General features: G+C 41.3%; 1 long non-coding RNA gene across 1 annotated transcript; it reads left to right on the top strand.

The window, feature by feature from the left end:
• Nucleotides 1–2,913: 2,913 nt before the first annotated feature.
• LOC139593138 (uncharacterized) lies at nucleotides 2,914–12,623 on the top strand. Its single transcript, XR_011680205.1, has 6 exons — nucleotides 2,914–3,034; nucleotides 5,576–5,638; nucleotides 6,419–6,527; nucleotides 9,592–9,650; nucleotides 9,752–9,786; nucleotides 12,032–12,623. It is a non-coding gene; the product is annotated as an uncharacterized lncRNA (long non-coding RNA).
• The last annotated feature ends 2,069 nt before the right edge of the window (nucleotides 12,624–14,692 follow it).

Raw genomic sequence — 14,692 nt, 5'->3', positions numbered from 1 at the left:
TGCTGTACACGGCATCCACAGCACGGCGAGCACACAGCTCTGCACTGTCCTCCCAGGACACCACTGAGTAATGACTCTGGCCTTGTCACAGGTGTGGTATACCAAGGAGAGGTGACATAGCTGAGGCATCCTGAAGGATCACCTTTCAGTCTTAAGTACTGGTTCTCCATCACAAGTACTGCAAAAAGTCCCTTTTGCTAAAAGCACATCAGAACTTCAAAGTTTCCCTGATGTACTTGCTCTATTAAAATAAGAAGGGCAGTTTAGAAACTTCACAAAAATTGAGTTCCTTGATAAAGTGATTTGAAGACAGATTGTCCATAACGTGGGTCATATGATCTTGAGTAACGCTTTAACTTGTTCACTGCCATGTGACATGCCATTCAGTCCCAAATTTAGGGACAACACTGGTTTGTCAAGTGTCTCTTAGCACAGGATCAACCCAGCAAACAAGCTCAGTGGCCTCGATCATTTACTTGAGCTTCTTTGGTCTCACATATAGACTTGCTCACAGAGGCACACAGGCAGACTGATTAAAAAAAAGTGCTACTCTGGCATGAGATCAGCTTGTAGAGAATGGTGTCCTTCTCCTCAGCCTGGCCAAGTCCAAAGTCTGACTCATCCTGTGACAGCATTTTTTTTGTCACAAGGTAAAGCCAAAACAATCATGTGAGGCTGTTAGGTGAGAAGGGCTGTTCAGGTCACGCATCCAGCTGTTAACATTTATTTGAGCAGGGTGAAGAAGGGATTTTAAGCCTGTTGGAACTTCCTTTTGTTCCACAGAGGGATATTGTCCAGAGGCCCACTTTCCAGATCCAGCTGTGCTGAAGAGCCTGTCATTTACAAAGGAACACAAGTGTCTGAGTCCGGTCCAGGTTGCTGGCCAAACTTGTTTTAACGCACAGCTCCTTCAGAACAGCCTTCCCAGGGCCAAAGAGTGGAGCAGTGGATCTGTGTTCTGGAGAGCTCCTCTGCTTCTCTCCTTCCTAGTAACTGTGTATAAGCTTGGGCTTGGGTTTACAGAGCTAAGTGGCTCCAGCAAAGCTGTGATCTCACCAGTGCTGAAGGCAAAGCTGCAGCCTGAGCTGCTCACCTGGAAGCACCTTTTTACCTTTGTGCAACAGCTCGAAGCCTGTTTGTGAACATCTCCCAGTGCTGACACAACATATTCCCCTCAGGCGGGTGCACTGCAAGAGACTTGGCCCTCATTTGTTTCCAGTCCCCCTCACTGCAAGTGGAGCTAAAAGCATTGATTGGACTTTTAAGATCAGACTTAGCTGGGTGATGCTTATTCTTTGAAGTCGAGGATTTCCAAATAACACAACATGGCAAGCTACCTTCCTCTGTCCCCTGCCACCAGTATTCACACTGGCCCAAATTTGAGTGACATGCCCATGAACAGACTTCACAAAGATCACAGGCATGTGGTGGCTGCAGCTCTGCAGTTTGCACTGGTTTGCATTTTATGACATCCTCAACGTGTGAAGAATTGAAGATTCTTTTGATGAAGATATTTTGGAGAAATGCTTTGCTGAAATATTTTGCTGAAAACATCAATAGTGCTTTACTAAATAATATTGACATGTAAAATGTAATTTTAATTGCCTTCTGAGAAGTTATGTACTTTTTAAAATTGAGTTGGCTTTAAGTTACAGTGCTAACAATCTACTGAGAACCTTAGCCCTCTGCATGTCATTTATGGATTACAGAGTAACATTACTGTACTGCTTGTACTAATGTTCAAGTCATGTTTTCAAGGCTGCCTTGAGAATAATGGTTAACACAAAATTTAAAAAAGGAACCTAAAAAGGGAAGTGAAGCACATTTTTGGCAGATAGTTGTATACAAAAATGCAGTTCTGCAGAAATCTTTCATACCCTGTGTCATGCTGATGAGCAGGGCAAACAAAGTCGTATGAAGGAACTTCTCCAAATATTGGAGGAAGGAAAAGAGAGTAATGTAATTCTGCAGAGGCATACCTAAGTTTAGATGTAACTGTAAAGGTGTGGGCAACAACATCCCACTGGCTTTGTGTTCCTGAAAATGGGGTGCTCTGAGCACCTCTGTCACAGCACCAGCACTACTGCTAACATTAGTCTCCATGCCATATGGCACTTTTTACTCTTCTGAAGTGTTGTGTTGAAAATGTGTGCTTGTTTGAATCCTCAAGCATATGTAAGGCATCAGGGTATATTTATTTTTTCTGAATAAGAAAATCTTAACAGAACTGGGGTTCTTGCTGGCATCTCATCTCATACACCACATAACAGCAACCATTTCTAAATGGTGTGGTTTATTCAGTAGTTTTGCTTTTCAGTTACCTCCCTCTCGTGTTTGTGCATTTGCAAGTCCTCCTTGCTCATCTCTGATTATTTCATGCATCAGATTTAGTTTTTTCCATTGAAAGCCCCTAACACTGGTGGCTTTTCTGTTTAGATGACTCAGTGGAGAAGAATTTAGCAGCTCCCTTCGGGCTGTGTTCAGGTGTAGCTTGTGCAGAGAGCCCGTTGTGGCTTTGCCCAGTCCTAAACAAAGCTGCAAGAGTTACTAGATCTGCTGTGACTGGCTTTCAGACTACTTGAGGATTTGAAATTTATTTAATGCAGCTTCTTGGTTCTGTTTGAGGTGATTTGGTCTTTTGTTTTCCTTCCTGTTTTGCTTTCAATCACATTTATGTACTGGGCATGTGATAGCTCTTCACTGTAGATAGTTGATGTAAGTTGTTTTCGTCTGGCTGCATTGCTTCATACAGAATTTCTAGTGAGCCCTTTCACAGCTCCAGTCTTGCACCTTGGATGTGCTTTGGCAAATAACTGGTGGCACTGGTAGTGCCGTGCTGCCTGCCCCTCCCTGTCCCCTCCCTCGGCAGCGGTGGCTTGGCTGGCGATGATCAGCAGCAGCGCGCAGGAGATATCCCCGGCTGCCGTGACTCAGCAAAGCGCTCCTCTCCTCGCTCTGCAGTTCACTTCACCCTTTGCAGAAGTGGACAGAGGCATCCTTCTGCCTAGACACGTCTTTTAATCTGAAACAGCAGGTTTCTTTCCTTCTTTAAATTTTCGTTTGTTTAATGTAAACAGTTCCTTAACGAGGAACTGAAAGTAAGCAGCTGAGGCAGAGCTGGAGTGGCTGCCTCTGAGTCACATGCTGCTCTGTTGCAGGAGGCTATTAAATTTCGGCTGTTCTTAAAATCTTGCTAGAGCAAAGTTCTTTCCCCATTTGTTAAATGAAAGTGCTTTTCATTCCTAGTAAGTTGTTGGGACTATGGGGTGCATTCCCTTTTCAGAGATAAGGACTCATCATCCACCATTGCCCTCCTGAGAAGAAGCAGTTTTTTGAGGAGCTTCACAAAGACCAGTAAGCAGAATACAGTGTGTTTAGGATACAAGTGTTTAAGCTGAGTATCCTCAGGAAGGTGGTGACAGATGATGTGCTGTTCTCACCTTTCAAAGTCAGTGAGAGATTTGCTGCTGTTCTCCCAGAGGACCATGCATCAGGCTTGAGCCTGAGCAGTTCAGCTGAACTCTAGAGATCAGTGAAAAAGTCTTCATGACTTGAAGGAGTTTGAATTACGGTGAGACTCTGTCTGTACCCCAGACAGGGATTTCATGTGCTTTTTCCAGTTTTAGATTCTCAGGGGAAAAAGGAAATGGTTTCAAAGGTGAACCTGCAAAAGGTTTCAGAGGAAGCAGGACTTCAGTCTGCTTAGCTGTGGTTTAGGTGGTAATGGCATTTTTCCTCCACCAACTGGCCACTAAAACTATTCTTGACATTTAAAGCAGCAGGGGACATTTAAACCAGGGGACCTGGTTACCAGTCCTTATTCCTATCCATCCCAAAATACCCAAGTACACCCTTACCCAGATTTTCCAAACATCTGCCCAGATCTGTTCACAAAGATCTACAAAGTGATGTTCAATATGTCCTGTAGCTTGAACTGAAATAATTCCTTCCCTGGCATGATTCTGCTGTATATTTGTGCGCATAAATATCACTGGGTATTTATCCCAATTATGCCTTTTTTTTTTTTTTTAATAATAGTTGCAGTAGGTCTCCTGATGGTCTCTTAGGTGTCATAGAACAGCAGCAGAAAATTTCCTGGGTTATTTCCTGGGTTCTTTCAGATTATGAAAAAACTTGAAGCAGATTTGTCACTTGTTTTCAGACAAGTGTCTTGCAAGATCTCTTATACAGGAAGATGGGGTGATATTGCTGAAAATATTTTGGCACTTCAGCTTTAGGCATCATTATAAAAAAAATCTTCTAGAATAGTGTTGAGTGCTATTTATTGCTCCTACAAGGAAAGCAATAATAAAGCAGCTCCACTGCTTTGGAAGTTGGAGCACAAAAAGGGGAGGTATTGAGTTTAGCCAATTGAATGATAAGTGTGAAGACTCAGGTTAAGCACCTTAAACAGGTCCTTCAGGACCTATTAAACCCAATAACCTCACCATGGCAGATGACATTCCTGGTTCAAGAAGTTCCTGAACTGATTCCTGGAACTGGGGAAGGTATCCTGAGAACAGTCAGCAGACGTACTTGTTCTTAAACCTGTTTTCTGAGCATCTGTTATTTGCCCCTGCCAGAGGAGGGAATTTGAAGTAGGTGGACTTTTGTCAACTCGATGTGGCCATACTTATTTCAGTAGGACAGCAGTGCTGATAGAAGTATAGAGCTAGCAGTTTGAAAAGATTTCATAAAAACTGGGAGCATAAAAATGGGAGCATACAAGGCAAAGGCTGTACAAATAAACAAAAAGGAGAAGCTGCTCAAATAAATTTACCTGAAGATACAAACTTTGGGCTATAACATGTACGGTTAGTTACAGGCAGTTTTTCCCTGAATTATTCAGCAGTATAAATGTATGAGTTTGCATAACATCCTGGAAAAACTTTTTATTTTTTGCATGGGCCAGGGGATAGTTATTTTTTCTATGAGAAGGTACAAGTAATTTTCAGATAGCTTTGCAAGTGAGCTGAGCCTTATCAGGAGTTTTAAGTTTGCTGGGCTTTAAGCTTACCTCGCTGCTGTGAACAGCAAGTTTTGCCTTCTGTCTATTTCAAAAATTAGGTTTGTCCTGGGGAAATGGGAAACCAGTTATCAAGGGGTTTTGTATAACAAAGTTGATAGTGACAGTGTGCCTTACAGACACTGAACCTCCTGTTCATAACTATGCTGTCTGCTTTCCCCAAGTGTGTTCATATGGCATGCCCATGTCTGCTAAAACTGCTTAATGGGGAAAAGAACAGCTAATAAAGCACTTGGGGCCTTAATTGCAAAATTAATTTGGCAAACAGAAAAAGAACTGCCTGACTCTCAGAGATCTTTTTTCCTTTTCTTTTCTTCTCTGCTGCTGATTCTTGTTGACTGTGTTGTGATGGTTTTCCTCTTTGCCACTTCAAACTCCCTGGTACCCTGTGCCTTCCTTTTGGTGCATCTTATGCCCAGCTTCCTTCATCCCCTCAACCTCTTTGGCTGAGGCCTTGTGATGGAGGAGGGAGCTCCTTGGGAGATTTGTCTCCCTGGCATGCCTGAGGCCTGGGAATACCTACTGTTATTTCCATGCCTTATTCCCCAGCACTGACACCTCAAAGAAGCAGATGGGCCTCCATAATTGTGTTCAGCTCTTTGCAGATGTCAGGTGAATGAAGCTTGGAAGCATGGAAAAGAGATGGAAATCAAAAAGCCATGCTGTCACCAGCAGATCAAGCTGCTCCCCATGAAACCAGGCAGTGTCCCTAGCTCCCCTATAATTTTATACTGTTTTACTTCTACTGTTTTACTCTCTGCCTGTCCTGCTCCACCCACACCCATTTCAACACTGGCAATCCAGTCTCTGAGTTGAAGTGATTATGCCTTCTCACACCTTTTTGAACTTGGATAAGCTCTGTTTATTCTATATTGATAAGAAAACCCTTTATAAGTATATTTATATTTTGAGCCTGAACTTGCATACATTCTCCAGGGAAACATGAGAAAAGTTCCTCTTTCAAAACTAAACATTTCTGTTATTTTTGAAACAAAACTACATTAACGAAGACATCACTAAATATCTTCAGTGATTCAAAAAGATTAATGAAATTGATTGACAATATAACATACTGTATTGAAGTGTAAATAATGTTTACCTGGGAAAAGCCAGACATGTGAATCAGTGAGTACTTGAAATGCCCTCTTTTCCCCCTCTTCTTTTGTTCTAAACTTTCTAAAGACTGGACTGACATTACAATACGGTTGTTTTATAAAAACCCCTGACAACATTTTGAGACATAAATGAATATACACTCATTTAGAAATATCACAGCTTGAAGTTTGTCCTTTCTATTTCAGATTTCCTGACTGTGCTTTTGTTTAGTTTTTACAAGAATGAACTGGTAGAGAGCCCCCCCCAACTTTGTTGCTTGTCTTTTTGTTTCTTGAGGGACTGGCACTCCTCTGGGGTTCCAGAAGGGCTCTGTCAGTGCAGGAGGTACCAGCCTCATGTCTACAACCTACCCAACTGTAAGCTTGACTTCATGAGATACTGACAGGTGAGCTGTGTTTCTTTGGCCTGGTTTTTTGGCATGTTCAGGAAGATATCAACAACAAGTATAACTACTTAAAAATCATTACTTATTTACATGTGAATCAATGAGAGATTGATTTGTGATATCTCCACGCTCAGCTATTTATTTTTATTTTCTGAATAAGAGTAACACTTCTGACAGTCACTCAGGCCTTTGTTTAATAAAAGAGGAAATCAAATTTTAGCATGCCTCATCCCAATCCAAACCACTAATGCTTCTTTACATTGATAAGATTTATGGCAGATCAGATAGTGTCTGACCAAACCACTCCAATGCTTTGCCTACATGATGGCCACAGGCCACATTCCTTTGCCCCGTAAGTTAAACACTGCTTTTTTTCATGATGTGACAGCAAGCCTTGTGGTTAAAGGTACTGAAACTTTTCATTAAACTGAACCTTCACTGGCTGTTACACTGAGGTGTAATTTCTCTGGAAATTGTTCCTTTTTGCTGTGAGCAAATTCAGCTCATGTTTGCAGGAGATCTGACATGTTTGTTGTTGCAGTGTCATTTGCACTTTTCATTTATTTTGGTTATATGCAAAGCACAGAAAATGCTGTATGCTGTTTGTCAACTGCTTGTCACAGCCTGGGTGAAGAGAGGTAAAAAAGTGGTTAAGATGGGACTGGGTTGTCTGGGGTTTTCCATTTTTTATTCTCCCCATGCTGTTCCTTGGTGTGTGGTATAGACTAGGTATCTCATTTTGGGATGACTGGGGGGAGGTGAGATTCATCCTCATTCTTGCATCTTCTGAAGAAAATTTGGTACCAGTACTTTAACTAATTTGCAGTATATCTGATTCTTCTTTCTTAGTAATATTGGTACTATTTACCTGTCTTTGAAAAGCTGCTGAAATTAATGTAGCCTCAAGCATTCTTTAATTGAGGGTAGCAAAGTACATATTTTCAATAAGTAAGCATCCTGAAATTACTGGTTAAAGACTGATTTAATTTTCCATCCTAGTGCAATTCTTCAGTCTAACTCAAATACAATTTCACAGTTCATTCATGCTGAACTAAACATAAAATATTTTATACTTTTTTTGGGAAATCACCTCAGACTCTTACACACCCATGATACTAATTACCTATTTAATGAGCACAACTGAAGAAATGGGTGTACTTATAGAGTTCAAGGAACACTGTATGAGAGAGGAAATTATACTATTCCTAGAATTTCAAGAGTGGATTTTTTTCCTAGTAGAAAATTCAGCCCAATTTCAGAAGTGGATGATGTGAAATCCCATAGTAAATGGGTGGAAATTTATGATAAAATCTAAAGAATCACGCCTACTAGCATATAGGAGAGGGAAGTTCTGAATTTTCTTTTTTTGATTGCATCCATTTCAGTGGCCAGATTTCTTGCAAGAAGCAGGTTTTAAGAGGATGTAGGGAGGGTCAAAATGCTGAGGATAGCTCCAGCAAATTTAAGGGGAAGCATGTGAGATTGAGGTTCCTCTGCTGCCTCCCCTCTCCTCTGCTCCCACACCAATCTTCTAATGAATGATGAAAGGCTGTTGAATAGTAACACTATTTTTAAGCAGCATATGGGACAAAAAAAAAAATTGTTAAAATGCAGTAAAAATTCTCTCCAAAGATGAATTTACATTAGAAAAAAAAATATGATCAAGGTAGAATTTCTAGATCTGTAAGTCCTATTAAAAAATAAAAAAGAAAAAAAAAGGAGAGACTTTGTGATATTTCATGGATATTAGCAATAATACCTGTGGAACAACCATATCATCACTGCACATTATGGAAGGAACACAATGGATGCAGATTAGGACACAAGTATAGCCATTATAATACATGAATGTGTTCTGTAGTGATAAAGAAATTTAGAAAGATAAAGTGAGTAGATGTTGCTTGTTGATGATATATTGTTCCTTCCCCTTTGTAATGGACATAGTGTAGAAATATCTCAGCAGAATGATGAGGCTGCAGGTAGAAGACAATTGCAATTACTTCAGAAAGGTGAAAAGTAACAGATGCTTTTAAAACTCTGGGGAGCACATCTGATGGAGGCAGCTGCAGCATTGTCATATTAATGTCTATCAGTAAGACAATCCTCTGTATGATAAGAAGTTGTGAGAAAATAAGCTGTCATCCTCAGTGTTGTGACCCTGCCAGTACCATCAGAGCAAGCCTGTCTCAACTGATGAGTCCCATCAGCTAGACAACAAAACTGAAATCAAGTAATTGTAAAAATAATTATTCCCTAAAGTAATTTTTTCCCCTGAATATCAACCATTCCTTCAGCTAGCAAAAACTGACAGTCTTTATTTTCTAGTTGTACTTGTAATTTCTTATTTTCCAGAATATTGTCTAGAGAATTTTTTCCCTGCAGATGAAAGTTCGTACAATGTTAAATGTGATCAATTTTGCTCCAATTTGCATGAGAGCAGTAACAAATCATAGCTTTCACCCATGACTGCACTGTACATTTCTGCACAATAAATCTTCCTCTCTCATGCGTTTTTCATGCTGATGAACCTTCCTGAATGCTATGCAATATCACACAATCTGTAAAATGGCTACTAGGGAGCCCTGGTTATCATTCCAGTAATTTCCTATGTGAGACTGAGGTGGGAATATCTGGCAACATTTGATTTTGCAGCTATCACGATATCCTATCTTGCCTATCCTCTTGAGGCTGTTGTTATTGTCTGGAGTCATCTGCAGGCAGTCTGGTACTGCTTGCAAGTAGACAGCTCTGGGAATTTTCTTGCCTTTCACGCTTTGAAGCTTTGCTTGAGAAAGCTCTGCTTTCATCCATTTCCCCCCCTTAAAGCTGTTGTCAGCTATCCTTTGCAGTCCTTTGGTTTGATGGTAAAGTGCAAAGGAATGCTGGAGTCTTATCTTCCCTTGGCTGGAACGCAGTCCTAACAAGCTGGAAGCGATGTATTCCCATTAAAATCTCATTGTATCCTCTTTTGCCTGGCTTTGCTGATGCTTAGTACTACCAAGGTAGTGGTACTGTGCAGGATTCCTCACAGAACTCTGTGTATCTTTCTAACCCTGACCTTCAGCACTTCTCTAGTGGAAGATGCTATGAAGTGATGCCCAGCTGCTGAGCACCTTAAACAGGGTAAGGTGGATAGTACCAAAATATCTGTGTGTAGGAAGAAGAGTTTCTTCACCTTTTGATCCACATGTCTTTTGTGCCCTCTGTGCATCTTCTGGATCCAGCTGCAGCCTCTGCACTGGAGATTAATGATACAAAGGTAAGGAAACTACAAACCAGGCCTTGCAGGGCCCACAAAACAAGGCACAAGGCCAGCATCAGGGATACCATGATAATCCTACTATTATCTGCACCTAGTCATTGGGTATTTGTCGGCCATCGCTGCCTCACATCTCCCTGTGATTTACAGGAGCCTGTCCCTTTCTGTTGTATGTGTACAGGGAATGTATTCACAGATGTCTGAGTGCAGCAATACATACTGCTCATTAATGCCACTAACCATTTTCTTCTCAAAAAATCCCTGCCTACTTTCAGTAGGAAAAAAGTCTAGCTACAAATCAGGGCTGGCATTGCCGAATGATCCGAGATCTGCTCTCAGCTTTTGCTGTTAAATAGTGGGAAAACCAGGTAGGTTAGTAGTTTATATTTTAATTTTAAATTATGTTGATAGCTAGTATTTTCCATTGTGACTGTCTGAAGTCAGATGTGTCTGAGAATTACTGGTGTGTGTAGATCCCTTTGACTCGATAGCTGGTGTTCATCACTCCTGTGAATCTAGATGGTTTTACACTTTTCAGTGCAGACATCAGAAGTTTCTTCTGATCACATCCTTTCTATTTCGGGATTTTCCCATGACTAATATGAATGGGGTGACACTCTTCTGATACCAGGTGCAAGTTCAATGTCACCAAATAGATTAAGAACATAAAACTGCCACCAAAACTGCTGGAGAATTATGCAAGGGGAGAATTCCTTTAATGACAAGGCTCAATTAATAGGAGATTTTTAGCTGTCAAGTCATAAAGAGAAAATTATAGTCTCATTTCCTCTATAATTGATAGAGAACAAATTTCCTTGCTTTATGATCTCTCGTTTGTGAGTAATTGTTTTATTTCTGCATACCAAGTCAGTTATTGTGGGATTATCATCTTCTATGATGTGGATTGCAGCCACAGTTTAAAAGTTTCCTTTTAAAGGAAACTATAATGTCCTAATCTATTTTTTTGGCATTATATCATTTATAGACAAAATGAACAGGATCAAACTACAGTTGAAGAATCATGGCATTTTTAGCTAAGGAAATGTTCCTGATGAAAACACAGATTTTATTAGTGATACTACAATTAAATAAGCCATTATCAACTTCCTACAGATCTCCTAAGAGCAGCTCTCTTTCATTCTGGAGCCCAAATTACGGAAGCAATCTTCATAAAGGCCACTTCCCCAGCTATAGCGCCTGCTGTGATATGATTCATGCCTTTTGTCTTCTACTTGGAATTTGGGGATGTTTATGAAGGACTGTTATAAATACTGCATCTAATTCCTCTTTTCACAAGATGCTTTATTCACAAGAAAAAAAAAAAAAGAAAGAAAATCGCATCACATGTGTACGTCATATCATTTCCATTCCCACTGCCATCTGGCACTATTCTTGTTGCCTCCTTCATATACATATTGAAAGGATGTGAGGCCAGTGCCAGGCAGACTCTCTGGAGCACACGTTTCAGCACTACAGCTGGGAGTTTAATGGGGCACAGGCACTTTTGAGACAGTGAATCTGTGTAAATGGGCATTTGAAGGCTGGAGCTGGAGACTTAACGTGCTTGGGAGCAGAAGTAATGCATAACAATCCCACTCTCCATGCTGTGTATCACTAGTGATCTAACACAAAAGTTATGAAAGTGAACAGATTAAATATCTCAACTGTTCTTATACTGTTCAGGCTTTCATTTTCCACAGGGAAGCAGTGGTATCATAGGTACCTGGAAAGTACCTGGCTGTTGATTTACCCTAAAGTGTTGTCTAAAAATACATGTCAGTTCTTTTTGGCATGGCAGCTTCTTGGAGACAGCAACTGCCATGTATCATCAGTACTAATTGTAGCAGGATCCTTTTTCAAAGGAGAGAGAGATTTTCAAGGCTAAAAAATGATCTGCAGGATGATCAGTGCAGACCCACTGCACTCATTTTCTCTGCTTAAGGTGAAGGGTGATGATGATGGTTGCATTCATATTCAAACAGTCTATTTATGTGAACCATTATGCTAATAAGTGACAAAATTATTGGTTATGAAATTCAGATGGGCTTCCAAATACAAAGCAACTGTGGCCTTGTGACAGGGGAAAGGGAGGAATTTAGGAGTCAGGGATTTCTTGGCTGTGCAAAATACTTATCTGAAAAGGTAGAGAAGTAATTTGGCCATAGGTTCAGAGAGCTGATCCTTTTATAAGGTATACCTAGTTATGGGTTACACTGCTATCATCATTCCTCTCTGTCCATCCTAGAATCAATGCCACCCTGGCTTCTAGCAGCTGTGACAGGACTGGACATGCAACAATACTTGTCAGCAGACACATCCAGTCCTTCATGGTCTGCATTTGCTGCCTGAGCTCCTGCCTCCCTTGCTGGGCCTGGGGCTCTGTAGCATTGACTTGGAAAGGCATTTCAGCCAGACTAGGCAGCTCCTGCCCAGTGTCTCTGAGGAGTGCACATGAGGGACCAGAACCTGGAAGGAGGTGCTTAGGAGACCCAATACCTGCCTCAGCATCATGAGCAGAGCCCAGCTCAGGATCACTGTGGGGTGCTCACTGTCTGGAAGCACAGTGTTTGCCTGCTCCCGAGGACTGAAGCTTGTTTAAATAAGAAATCTGAAACAGCATCTCTAGAGCCTGCAGGCAAATGAGCCCCAGCAAACAGTGATGTGGATGGAGCAGAAAAATCAAGCAGTTTGTGGTGTTTTGGTTTTTTGTTTTGTGGTTATTTTATCCTCCAGCTAAATAAAGGATAAGGTGGATTATTACACATCCTATTTCATGGTCTGGCATTAAATCATTAAAGTGATTTATATTTGGGAAGAGGGATTTTTAATCAGCTGGGTACAAGTTAACCAAACTGCAATAAACAAAACAAAAACTCCTGAGTAATTTATATTTAATGAGTCAAAGGCTCAATTCTCATCTCAGTACCTTTGTTCTCTGCCCTGAAATCTCAAAGAAGGACTCAAAGCCCCGTGGTGGTTCTGGGGCTCCTCTATCTGATGTGTCAATCCTGGAAAGACAGGACAGATACTACAAGAGAAGCAAAGGCTACATAATTCCAGGAAAACAAAATGTAGCAAATGTGTCACAGTGGGTTGCATGACCTTAGCATTCTTAAAGCAGCACTTGTGATTATCAACTATAAATGAAAAATAAATGGAATTATTTGCACTTCCCAAAGTACTTCTGGAGAGCTCACTGTGTTCAGTTTCTTTGGGTGTGGGCTCCCCAGATGAACAATACCAGATTTGGAGTGCTGCTCTGACCGTGGCTGTGTGGCATCTCAGGACAGGAGCTGCTACCATGGGGAGTGAAACCCTGCCTGACAGCAGCTGGCATTTGCCACTGGTCATGAAGGGAGTGCTGAGGACTGATTTACAGTGGAGTCCTGTTTCTAGAGGGCTTATTGGTTGTGCAGCTGTAGAACAAATTTTCTGTTCATCAGCACTGATGTGATCAGGAACAGTAAGATCTGTCTAATCCATTCCATTTTCATCCCTGAGCCTTCCTTGCAGTAATAGTTCCCCATGAACTGGATAACATAATTCTTATGCAAAACCAACTCCTGACCTCTCTTTATGCTGCAGGAGTTATGCAGCTTGATGCACTCATTCCCCTTTCCAAAACGACTTTGAAGCACTAAGGCATATAGTTTCAAATAGGATAGGAAAGCTGAGAGCTCCCACTGGTAAAATAAGGAGAGCTGAATACAGACTCCTCCTCTGAATTGCTTTGAAGAGCTGGGCTTTCCCCTGGTTTATGAAGAGAAAACAGAGCAGCTTTAAATGCAGCTGATGCAACACTGCCTCCCTCTGCTGCATCCCGTTCCTCTGATGCCTCAGCCATGCTTCTGCCAGCACAAGCCCACTGCTGCTTCCGTGGGAAGGCAGTGGGGCACCACAGATAAATGCTGGGACTTTTCTCATTTTGTTTTCCATGCTATTGATTCTACATGCCCACGTGGATAGATCTAGGTCCTTGTGCTGGGTATGACTCTAAACGCTGCCGGCAGTCTTCAGAGCAGGAACTGAAACTTCCATCTCCCTTTGTGGAGAGGAAGTTACAATGAAGATATTTCAATTAAAAATCTCCATATGACAGTACAAGACAGTGTTTCTTCTTTTTCTTTTTCTAATCAAAAGACCATTCCCTCTTCTAGGAGAGCACATGCACAGAGCAGCCTCCACACTGCTGCCAACAATCACAAATAAATAGAAATTGACTAGGTCACATATTGTATATTTGTTTTTCACCTCAAATAGCCTTAAATTCACCTTAAATATAAGTAAGTGTTTCATAGACTTCCACACAAAAGAATGTATACATACGTTTAAAAATATGTCTTTGTCACCATCCCACCAAAGCAGAGGCTGAGAGCAAAGCAGAGACTGAGAGGAAGCACTCTCCTGTGCCAGCTGACTGCTGGAAAGGTGTCCTTGTCCTGTAGCAGCACTGTGGCTCACTAGGGGATACTTGTTTTTCTGGATTGGCCCTATGGCAGGCTGCCTAATTCACTGTGGCAAGTACAGTTGTGCAGACACTTGCTTCTATTTCCCAGGACAGCCTTTTCCTTCCCCACAGATCTTTCCAGAAATGAAAAAAGCACTGAAGGTACTTTTGACTCCAGTACTGACCAGAGCTCATCTAGACAGGGATTCTGTTCTCCATTGTGGGTTTCAAGACAGGAGTTGAGTGATATCTCGCTCTGACATTTCACAGCTTTCTTCTGACCTACCTAGGCTGCAACAATCAAATCCCAAAATGTCCTGCCAGGTGTCTTGAATTCTCACAGTTGTTGATGTCTAAGGAAATTTTGGCTTTAAGATTGCTGATTCAAGACTATTAATGTAAGACCACCTTTCAGACACTGTGTTACCCCATGGATCAGTCTCCTGCACCATTATGCTC

This window comes from Agelaius tricolor, unplaced genomic scaffold (assembly GCF_023055355.1).
Source record: "Agelaius tricolor isolate 1412-34295 unplaced genomic scaffold, bAgeTri1.0.p SCAF_9, whole genome shotgun sequence".
NCBI classification, from domain to species: Eukaryota; Metazoa; Chordata; class Aves; order Passeriformes; family Icteridae; genus Agelaius; species Agelaius tricolor.
The sequence above is the reverse complement of the archived record's forward strand: the minus strand, read 5'-3'. Positions and strand labels throughout refer to the sequence as shown.